Source organism: Manis javanica, chromosome 11, assembly GCF_040802235.1.
Source record: "Manis javanica isolate MJ-LG chromosome 11, MJ_LKY, whole genome shotgun sequence".
Taxonomy (NCBI): Eukaryota; Metazoa; Chordata; class Mammalia; order Pholidota; family Manidae; genus Manis; species Manis javanica.
Genome location: NC_133166.1, coordinates 5193881 through 5204381, shown reverse-complemented (window position 1 = coordinate 5204381; position 10501 = coordinate 5193881). Strand labels below are relative to the sequence as shown.

General features: G+C 49.3%; 1 pseudogene; it reads right to left on the bottom strand.

The window, feature by feature from the left end:
- Positions 1 to 4799: 4799 nt before the first annotated feature.
- Positions 4800 to 7333, bottom strand: LOC108392812 (elongation factor 1-alpha, somatic form-like; annotated as a pseudogene).
- Between the last annotated feature and the right edge of the window lie 3168 nt (positions 7334 to 10501).

Here is a 10501-nt window from a genome sequence, read left to right as displayed (position 1 = left end):
TATCGGAGGGCCCCCTTTTCTCCACATCCTCGCCAACACTTATTATTTCTCGTCTTTTGAATTGTGGCCATTCTGACTGGTGGGAGGTGGTTTTGATTTGCATTTTGGCAGGCTCTGTTTTGCCACTGATGCAACCTAAGCTCTTAGACCAGAGCCTGATGAGAGAAGATGCTGGATAGATAAATGTTTGTTGAATAAGTGATACAAAGAAAACCAAAGCCCACTGCCTTGAAGGGAAAATAAGATAAGCTAGGAAAAGTATATTGCATGTCTTATGCATTAAGTACCTGATAGCTGCCTTTATAGCAGCAGATACTAAATTACACTGTCAGTAAGTATCGGAATGCTGCATAAACCCCCATTGGCTGCCTGCAAAGCAAGTGACTTCCCACTGCCCCCTAGGGGGATGCTTGGCTGAGGAACAACTTCTTCAAGATTTGGGGATTCAGCTTGAATGCTTGGACTGAAATTCACACAGTGAGGGATCATAGACCTGACTGGAACACCTTATGGAGTAAGGAGGAAAGGGTTCCTGAAAGACTTTAGCATGGCCTGGGGCTCCAGTTTTTACTTAGGCTCTGGTTGTTAGCTGTATGGAGCATAGAGGGAGGGAGTACAAATGTTTTCCTCTGTAGAATTTACTCTTACAATGTACAGACCAGTTTTCATCACTGCATTAAAAGAAAGTGGCACAAAAGCCCTAGGTTCTGCCACACACCCTGTAGCTGTGGCAATTACACCATTTTGGATAATTGTCTTGTAATTGCCGCTGTGATTTAAAATCTAATGTTATCCTCCAATTGTTCTGATGTCTTTTCATGAATAATGCAGTCATCCCGAGAGCCCTCTGCCAGTTTCTCATTTAGATTGGCTCTGTGTTTGAGTTATGCACCATTGTCTTACCCACTATTGTCTCACAAAACGAATGCCACAGAGACAATACAAGGAATAATTAGGACTTGGCTAATTTCAGGAAATGGGAATGTGAGAAAGTGAGGTATGAAGTTTTTCTCGGAAAATATTTCCAGCCCCCAGTTGGCCTGTAGGTAAACAGGAGGGGGAGGCAGATTCCTCTTCAAGGATGTTAGTCTCCTGTTATCTGTGAATGAGGGACATGCTATTCTGTCTGATATGGTAGGATTTTTCTTTTCAGAATGAAAGGAAAACAGATTTTTCCATAGGGTGACTTTTCTCAGTTGTATTATGTTGTCATCATCAAATGCAAACAGCTCTGTAAACATGACCTGGTGTTTCTCCCTACAAGGCCACAGTAGCAGTTGTTTATATGAATGGGCAGTCGAAGCCTGGGTTTCTGTTTCTGGAATCTGGGACTTGGTTAAATAGAGCAAGAAGAAATCAATTGTATTCAGACAAATGACAATGGAGTGATTTTAGAATTTCAGTGTCGCTTCTACCCAGGGAAGGGACCCAGGGAAGTGGGCGGGGGTACTCTGACCACCTGGCAGCAAATGAAATTATCAGGTCGGGGGTTTTGGTGTTAGGGCCCAAATTAAGTTTTGGAGATCACTCGAAGCCTGCCCTTCTCACTTAGGGGAAAGGCATTCGCGTGAACATTCCAGGGCCCCTCGCTGACCTCACCACCAAGTCCCAGACCCCCTAGCTTGACAACAAGGCCCTTCAAAGACCTTCCCCGTTCTTGACATTCCCACCTGCAGGCCAGCCTCACTTGCCCTCCTGACTCCGGCTCCACTTTGGGCTTTTGTACATGCTTTTTTGAGCGATTTCCAAGAAGTTTTCTGATTCCTCCATCTTTTTTGTTGTCCCTTTTATGTTCTTCCACAGCCTTCTGCATGCAGTTAACCTTATCACAGCATTTCTCACATCATATAATTTTCTACTTACTTGCCTATCTCTCATGCCAGACTGTGAGGTCTGAGTGGGCTGCTCTAAGTGTTCATTCTAGCTCAACCATGCTTGTTATCAATGAACACCTGGTAGGAGAGGGGATGAATGAACGAGTGAAAAGTGACTCCCAGTTGTCCTGACCTCAGTCAGGTGGGGTGCTCAGGGTACCTGCAGTGATTCTGCATGATCCGGGATTGCAGCTGCAGCCGGGGGTGCTCAGCAGCCGTCGCCCAGTGAGCTCTGAGTGTCAGCTCAGACCGACTCCCTTCACATAGCACAGACCACCCCAGGGACTAGGCTGGGAGCTGCAGAGCCTCTGAATCACCCCAGGGAGAAGGGCTTGCAGCTGACGAGACAGCAAGCTTTTTAGAGCCCTGGAGTCTGACAGAGGGACAGATGGAAATCTGGGAGCATGGAGCTTCCTTCTGAGTCTGAGACAGGTCAGCTCTGCAGCCAGGGACTGCTGGGAACAGATGCAACTATAGGGCGCAGCAGGCTTCCACCTGACAAGGTGATCTAGCGACTGCAGGAAAACTTTCTGGTGTAAGACCAGAGGGAAAGCTGCTGCCAGGGAAGCACGTCAGGACTTCCTGGAAGTGGGTGAGGACACTGGGTCAGGCAGCACGACCTTCTCTGGAAAGAGTGGGCTTAAGGACTTCTTGGAGTGCTCTAATGTGATCTATGGTCTGTAGGATATTTTTATTCTAAACGGTAGGAGTGGTTGTTTAACATTTGAGGAACCCTAATTAGGGCTATGCACTCTATGATCACTTAGCATTGGAAAGAGTAATCAGAAGCCCCCCCCAACCCCCATGGGTTGGATGGAGTAGGGAGTTGAATGGGGGAAGGGAGGGAATAGCTATTACAGCCGGCAAGCCTCCACCTTATCATCCTGCTAGCACCAGGGCGATTGTAGTTTGTCATAGGGATATTAGTTAAGATTTTCCAGCAGTGAAATATGTATAGAGTTGACATATGAGTTGACATACGGGCAGCCGATACCCTTTGAAGTGGCATCCAGGCCCACAGGTCCCTTCTGTGCTGCCATTTTCAGGGGATCTGTCCCCCACTAAAGGCCAGTTGAAGCCTACTGCCAGATTCTGTCATCTACCTGCATACAAGGTGCTTGTCAGAGACTGACAGGACGGATTGCTTAGACTTCAAACTGCAACAGACACGTGACTTCTCTGCCTGCTAAAAGAAGCCTGTGGGAGGAGTCAGCCAGAGATTCCTATTATTGCAGCCTCTGGTCTCAGGGGAGGGCACGGGGATGTCTAACAAGGCAGGGCCTCTAACATTCTAACAAAGAACCGAATAACTGCGAACAAGGCGCCTTAGATCAATTTGCAACATTATGTTTAGGACTAAATGCGGAGCCCTGGACCAGTAGGAACTACCCAAGTAAAATGTCAGAGCTCTCACATACTAATCTGAACTGTCAATAACCAGGCTTTGGAACAAGACTTTGGCCAATTCTGGCAGCTCCTTGCAATGCTGTGCAGAAATGCTCTTGGGAGAAATGCTCCAGAGAAGATTCAACTTCCAGAAACATTTGGTCCCACCTCAGTGAGGACTTACTGAGTAGAAAATAGGGCACTTGGGAGAAATAACTGAAATTTTAAGTTTTCAAACTGAATTTTTTAAGGCATTCTTAAGAACTAAGTGTCAAAACTTTGACTATTCTTGAGAATTGCAAATAAATTGGCATGTTGTCATTCACTTATTTCAACAAACATGTCAACACTTACTCACTATTCAACAAATATTAATTGAGCACATGTAGGGACCCAGACACTGCTAAGTTAGAAGCCTAGTTCCCCAATCATCTTAAGCAAAGCTGTGGCTGTTATTTCTAGAATGCTAAGTGTTTTGAGGGGCAAAAAGGACTAGCCATTTGGCAGAGGCTACAGGAGGTGGCAGGGAATATGACAGGCATGCTTTCTGTTCCTGCCAGAGCTTCTGAACCTGCCTGGATGGCTTCTCGTGACATTGACAGGCTTGAGATGCTCCAAAGCTTGGTCCAGGTCCTGTTAGGCAGATTCATGCTGACAACAGCTGGAACTTGACAGGCTTCCAACCACAAACAGGTGAGCTTCTTGTTATCTGGTGCCATGACAGCTGATCCTGCTATTATTTCTAGGTTTGTGCTGGGTCTGGGTTTCTCTGGATACTTGAACTTGAGAAAAAGCCAAGTTGGCAGCAGGAACAGGCAGTGCTACTGATCAAGTGGAAAAATAGGCCCCTGCACTGCCAGTCTAAGCCTTAGACATCAAAGTCTCAGGAATAGGCCGAAAGTGACATTCCCAACCTGGCTTCAGAAAGGCCTCCAACAGTCCTCCCAGGCTTGGACACATTCATAGCACTCTCAATGCTTGAAGACTAATGATTTTTCTAATGAGGAGCTGATATCAATTGTGCAGATGATTAATTTCTTTCCAGGAGGGTCTATGTGCCTGTCGTAGCTCCTCCCAGCAGATGCTTACGGGCAAGGAATTCCACCTGCTTGTTTGAATTACTCTTGATTATCTTAGCCCAGGTTTCTCTCCTCTCCAGACCAGCATCTCTATTAGCTGGCAATCCCCCCTGACCTCTCACGGTAGAAACCCCATTATTCTAACTCAGGCCAAAAGCCTAGATGCCACCTTTGACTCCTCCTCCTCATAGCCCATGTGCAATCTTTAAGAACTTGCCAAGTATGTAAATAAAACTTGGGAGAGGACCCTGAATCATCTTCACAACCAGGAGCATAAACACTTCAAGGCCTTTGGGCTCTAAACTACATTTGTCCACCTAGAGGATCCCCATCACCTCATGCTTTCCTCCTTGGAAGAAACCAAGACAGCAAGGTAAGTTTTATTAATTTCATTCAGTAAATACATAAAATGTCAGTTATTCCTGTAGCAGAGATTGCTAAGCAAACTACAAGACATGCTTCATTTCTTACTGGCCTTTACTGTTGGCCTGGTGACCTTGCCAGCAGTGAATGACTTCTTATCCACGGCCTTGATGATGCCAGTGGCTACCGTTTGCCTCATGTCTCACACGGCAAAGTGGCCTGGAAGAGGAATGAAGGAGATTTCTGGAAAGTGGCACAGGGCGATGTTCCTTAGCCTATGCGTCTGTCACACAGGAGATGGTGGGTTTTCTTCCCATGACTTGGTAGCAATCCCCAGCTTACCTAGAGGTGGGTACTCAGAGAATGTCTCCACCTGCATGGCCTTGCAGGGGACCATCTGCACAATGGCTGTGTCCCCAGACTTCAAAGCCTTGGGGTTGTCCTCCAGCTTCTGACCCAGAGCCAGTCAATCTTCTCCCTCAGTTCAGCCAACTTGCAGGAGCCTGGGGGTGTATGGCAGTCCAGCACAGGGACATAGCCAGCGTGGATCTGCCCAGGGTGATTTAAGACAGTCACCTGGCAGGGGAGCAGAACAAAATTAAAGATAGATGGCACATGTGTTGTGAGGCCACACTGTTATGAACCTGGGGCCTCCATCAAAATCAGGGCAGTTCCTAAGCAGCGACTCCATCGCCACAGCACCACTAAGGCTTTTGCTTCCTGGACATGGACAGACCTGTGCCACGAAGCTGCCAGCCTCCATGGGGGGTCGTTCTTGCTGTTTCCAGCCATGTTTCCACAACGAATGTCCTTCACAGACACAGTCTTCACATTGAAGCTCACACTGTCACCAGGCAGGGCCTCTAGCAGGACCTCATGGTGCATCTCCACAGACTTGACCTCTGGGGTGAAGTTGGTGGGGGCAAAAGTGACCACCACCCCTGGTTTCAGGAAGCCAGTCTCCACCCGGCCCATGGGCACAGTGCCAATGCTTGTCCAACAGGAAAAGGGCTGCAGAGTCATCGCCAAGCCACCCAACTGGCTTCCTCGGGGGTGGGGTCCCTTGGTTCTGCATTCAAGGACAGGGGCCACCCACAGAACTAGGAAGGACTGGGTGGGTGCTGGCCAGTTAACTCTGACTGCATGAGTTTCAAGTGTTGGGTGCTTTTGCATTCTGCATCCTCACTCAGAGGCTGTGGATTCAAGTCAGGGTTTGAACCCTGGCCACTGAGACACTGGAGCTCATTCCTAACTCCTTAACTCCTGGATGAGCAGTCTCCCCTATATCCGCCCAGCACGAGTCACCCCCAATCTTGTACGTGTCTTACAGAGGCAGCCTCCGGGGCTTGTTGACTGGGCGAGTGGCGGGAGGATGGCGTCCAGAGCTTCCAGCGGTGTCACCCCGGTGGCTTTTCCCTCCGTCCTCTCCACCTTCCAGCCCTGGAACCAGGGCGTCTGTGGGGATGTAGAGCTGAACTGAGCCTGGGGGTGGCCACAAGGGCCACTGCAGCTGGGTTGTAGCTGACCTTCTTGATGGAGGTGCTGACTTCCTTGGTGATTCTTGGAAGCTCACGGCGCTGTAGGCGGGCTTGGTGGAGTCCGTCTTGCTGATGTCCATGACCAGCTGCTTGATGCCCAGCATGTAGGGCAGCAGTGTGTGCTCGCAGATCTGCCCTGCACCTGGAGATGCCACCATGCTGAGCACCGCCCAGCCGGCCTGCATGGCGGGGACACGGCATGACCAGGGCAGGAAGCCGGCTAGTATTTTGGGCAGGCCCAGCTCCCTTTGCAAAGCTGAGGGTTGTACCCCAGAAACTTACAAATGGCCCATTCAGATTCAGGGAACCCTGGCTGCCATGGACAGGAGTCTAGATTCCCAGTTAAACTCTCATCTAGTCCCATAAATGGACTTCCAGTTCTTTCCCCTGGACCCAAGAGATCTGCTGTCTGGATGTCAGAAATCTTGGTCCTCACCCCAGCCCTAAAGGGGAACCATGTCTCAGCCTCTCTGGTGATGGGACTCTCAGCTCTGTCCTCTTTCAGAATTTATGATGTGAGTGAGGAAAACCCTCCCAAACCTGTTCCACCATCCTCCCCCAAATCCAAGATATAAAGCCTGAGCGCTGCCTCCCACCCCGCAAATGGGAGCCCCTGGGGCATGGACCGCTTTACTGAGACGGGGCAGTGATCGTCTTCTTGATGAAGTCCTATGGCCTGGGGCATTGATGCTCGTCTCAAACTTCCACAGGGACATGTCAATGGTGATGCCATGCTCTCTTTCCGCCTTCAGCTTGTCCAGCACCCAGGCACATTTGAAGGAGCCCTTGCCCGCTGGGAGGCGTGGGGGCAGGGTGCATAGATGGTGGACAGGCCTATCATAGGAGCTTCAGCAGCACCTTAGACCTTCAGTGTGCTCCCTGCTTTCTGCCTCTGCCTAGACCCTCCAGAAGGGCACGCCCCCACTCCCTTCTGTGCTTCGATACCTTACCTCTGCTGCTCCATCTCACACTTCTCAGTGGTTCTCTAGTCTATGTCCTCACACTTGTAGATGAGATGCCTGGTAGCCGTGGGCTCGCCAGAGACCACATGGCCGATGACGACTATATTGACAAAGGTTTTCTCCTTGCCCATGGTGGTGTGTCCACCAGAGTTAGTGCTGGAAAGGCCAGTGTGGTTGCTGAGGCCAAAGTATTCCGAGTCTGCGTCCTTCCTCTATTCCCCTCCACTCTGCTCCTGCCCGGCATCCCCTCCCCACTTCAGTGCCTAACCCAGAGTCCCAGACATGGTAGGTGTAAACTACAAAGGGAAAGGGACTTGTTCAGACTTGCACTCTGGGATCGATTCCGGGGCCGAAGCAGGTATTTCCATCATCCCTAACTCATCCTTTCCCCTGTGTGGGCCTTGCCTGGAGCATGTGACTTGCCTAGCTAACCCCCATTCCTCCAATCCCCCTGTCCCCTGCTCATTTGTAGTACAAGAGACCCTGCTGCTATCGCGTTTGGAGCTGGTCCCCTCAAAGTCCTCACCTCTGAAGAATATGAAGCAAACCTGACACAGAAATCAGCACAAGCTACACCAGCTGTGAAGACAGACCGCCCCCAACCCCTTTTTGCCTCCTGGTCTTACAAACCTGGAAGGTACCTTCCTTCTGCTTCCAGCCAATCTGAAACGGATTGGAAAACTCCACCTCCTAACCCCAGGCTCGGTTTCAAAGACTTTTCTAGCTTGACTGATTGTATGTTTGGATGCAGAGAGCGTGGGTGAGGCTCACTAATACTTTTTTAAGTAGAACTGCTGTGTGTGCGGAGTTGGGGGAAGGAAAGGACTGGATCCATAGACTGAATGTGAGCGGTCCCAGACTTGGTGCAGGAGACCTGTGGGATGAAGGTGCAGAATGGATACAGCTCTTCACTCATTTGTTGGGCATTTATTGAGGGGTCCAGAGCCCCACACTGAGCAGGAGGACAAGGACCCCAAATCAGGAAGCAGCCATGGCTGCCCTTCTGAGAAGTTCTCAGGCTCTGCTGGTCTCCTCCAAGTCAGCAAACCAGGATTGCTTAGAGGGAGAGCTGCCTGCACTGGGCTGATACTGGCCGTTTGGAGCCTTCTCTGGGGCCAAGTGTGTCCTCCTCCTTCTCCAGGGAGTCCTGGGCAGAGCTCAGTCTCACACGCAGTCGAAGCTCACTTCATTCCCAGCCCCTCCCCCAAGCCCATGCTTGGGCCCCGGAGGAGAGGAGGCCCAAGGGTGGTCTGGACTTTCGGGGTTTCTGGCCCCACTGGGGCCCACCTCCTGAGCACTACCCACTTCTCATTCTTAAGTTGCCATTTTCAACTTTTCCCTGAAAGAACCAAGAAACTAGAATGTCAGAGAGGTGAGCATTGAATGCTTCCCTTCCCCCACTTTACAGAAGAATCTGAGGTCTCAGGTGGTAAAATGATTATCCAAAGATTCACCAACTTCCTGCTCCCCACCATCCGTATTGTCGCCTCATCCAGTCACCTTCTAGGAGAAGAGGCCATGCTAGGGAGGCCATGTATTCATTCTACTTCCATCTGGGGGCACCTCGGCTTGGCTCTGCTCTGGGAGCTGTGGGTACACGTGTGAGTGATACAGGCTCTGTATTCGAGGGGTCCACACTCTGGTAAGGGAGACAGATGACAGAAACAATTTGAAAGTAATGAATTTGTCAGGAGGGCTGTGAAAGACAGTCATTGGCAGATCCCCAGGTGTGTGGGGAAAGGAGGGGAAACCTTATTAGGTCTTCAAGACAGTGAGCATCTCGGGAGCCACAGGAACTAGGGGCTTGCCTGGCAGAAGAATCGGCTGAGCACAGTCCTGTCTTGATTTGCCTGGAGGACAGGGAAAACATGGCTGGAAAATGGTGGCTAAGAGGAGGGAAAGATCATTATGCATCAACTCCTCAGAGTTTAATTTTCCTGAACTGTAAATCTAATTATGTAATCCCCTTGCTTAAATCTCTTGATTACTCTGTATTGCCCTCAGGGGGAAAATTACTCTGTTCACTGCAAGGTGGGACGCTCGGAGATGCTGAGGCAGGGAGCCCCTTAGGAGGCCACCCCAGGAGGCCTGCAAGGAGGTGATGGGGCCTCAGCCAAGCAGTGCCAAGCAGTGCTGGTGATGAGCATTCGACATAAATAGGAAGGGGGAGGGGAGACCATGGGAGTGCTTGCCCTCAGGAAGGGGAACATACTTAATCAGCATGTCCCCCATCCCCAGGTCAGGTTTGAGCAGCTCCCAAGGACTGTACTGTGAACTCTAAAGGGTCAGAATCTAGGCACCTTCCTGACTAGGCAGCCCATCCACGCAGTGCAACTGAGCGGGTCACTCCCTTCGCTGGGCCTGAAATTCCTCAGTTTTTACATGAAACTCTAATGCCATCTCATTTCAGTGTCTGCAACAGCACAGAGGCAAATTAAGTATATAGGACAATTTCACTTCAGAGCCAGACCTGAGTAAACCCTGCCCCTTCTTTTTCCAGCTGCATGAACTGAGTATCTATGAGCTTCAGTTTCCTTTTCTGTGAAAAGGGGATTACTACTTACCTTCTGCTTTACTTTTTCTTATTTTTTTAATTTAAAAAATTTTATATTGAGGTACATGTAATAAAATGCACAAGTCTTAGTGTACAGCTTGGTGAATCTTGACATGTGCCTACACTCAAGCAACCATCACCCAGATCAAAACATCAAATATTCTAATTTTTTCCCTTTACCTATTTCCCCTCCCCTATGACAACCACAAGTCTGTTCTCTGTGTTTATGAGTCTCTTTCAGTTTTGTTTATTTACCTGTTTTGCTTTCTAGATTCCACTTATAAGTGAAATCATACGGCATTTTCTTTGCTGATTTATTTCATTTAATACCCTCTAGGTCCATCCATGTTGTCACAAATGGCAAGATCTTATTCTTTTTTATGGCTGAGTAATATTCCCTATTCCATTGTGTGTGTGTGTTTGTGTGTGTGTGTGTGTGTGTGTGTGTGTGTGTTTACCTGTAACTCTGGTGGGGAAATATTTTCCCAGTCTGGGGCAAAATACCTTTGAAACCGAAATCAGTTGAGGGGAGAAATAAAGTGGGAAAAACCCGTTTATTGCTAACAAGCAGCTGTCCACTTCTTGCCTGTGTCTCTCGTGACCCGGCTACAAAAGGGACCCCACCAACCTCCCTAGTCCAGATATGCCCTTCCTCCCCCTTGTAATCACCTATTGATATGGAGATGACTATTTCTCTCCACCCTTGGAAACACCTATTGATATGGAGGTGCACTAAGGCCAAAGA